Source organism: Camelus bactrianus, chromosome 16 (assembly GCF_048773025.1).
Source record: "Camelus bactrianus isolate YW-2024 breed Bactrian camel chromosome 16, ASM4877302v1, whole genome shotgun sequence".
Taxonomy (NCBI): domain Eukaryota; kingdom Metazoa; phylum Chordata; class Mammalia; order Artiodactyla; family Camelidae; genus Camelus; species Camelus bactrianus.
In genome coordinates this window covers 59039132-59040198 of record NC_133554.1, presented here as the reverse complement: position 1 = coordinate 59040198, position 1067 = coordinate 59039132, and positions in this window count along the sequence as shown.

Here is a 1067-nt window from a genome sequence, read left to right as displayed (position 1 = left end):
TCCTGACTGCTTCTCTCATCTGCAGGCTCCTTCTTGGCTGAGTCCCTATTGACACTGCCCCCACAGGTCAGCCTTGGGCCACAGGGTCGGGCAGCTGGGGCAGGGAGGTGGGGAGGTGTCCAGCACCTATTCTGGAGTTCGAACAAAAGTATCTTGGAAATACTGCTGTTTTGTTTTGTAGGCAGTGACATAGGATGTAAGTGAAACCCCTGTGTCTCAATGCACAGGTAGCCTCGAAATGGATGGGGCAGGGCTCAGCTGCGCCTTCCCTCCCTCCCTGGTGCAGAACCATTCCAGACCTCCCCAGGAGTGGGAGGACAACACACAAATGGTGAGCTGAACACAAATCAGAGCAGTCGATGTGGAGCACGCCTGTCAGTGCACATGGGCCACACAGTTCAAGTGCCTCCTCCTCCAGAAGGCCCTCCCTGATGCTCCATTTTCATTAAGCAGATGTCACAGGGCACTTTTGGGACCTTAAGTCCCAGGGGCAGGGACTGGTCTTGTTCACTGTCTCTTCGTGGTGCCTGCATCCAGAGGGTGAACGCACCGCGCGTTTTGCCTTGTTGAGGTCAGAGACGGGGCTGCCTTCTGAGGCAGGGGGCCTTTATTCACTCAACACATCTTTTCAGGGGGCCTTTCTCTGCCTGGCCTGGGCTCAGCCCCATGAGGCTCCAAGGAGGAAGGAAAGGCTTGAAGTTCCAGGCGTGAAGTTCATGGTCCAGGAAGTGCAACCAGAGCAAGATCAGGATGAGGCAGCCCAGGCCCCTGCGAGGTTCAGGAGGAGGGGGCTCCTTGCAGAATGGAGATGAGGGAAGGACGTGGCGCCTGAGTGACTCTGAGGGGCAGGTAGCGGGGTGGAGCACTGGAGAAGGTGGGAAAGGCCAAGGGCACGGAGGTGAAACTCGGGGTCCGAGGATGAGGCTTCAGGAAGTCTGGCTGTGTGCACACCCCAGCACTGGGGAGACAGGGGCCTGGGCCAGGCACCCCACCTGTCATGTGGTGGTAATAAGAGGGTTATCGGGCAGGTTGGAAGAACGTATGTGGTGTGCTTAGCGCAATCGTGC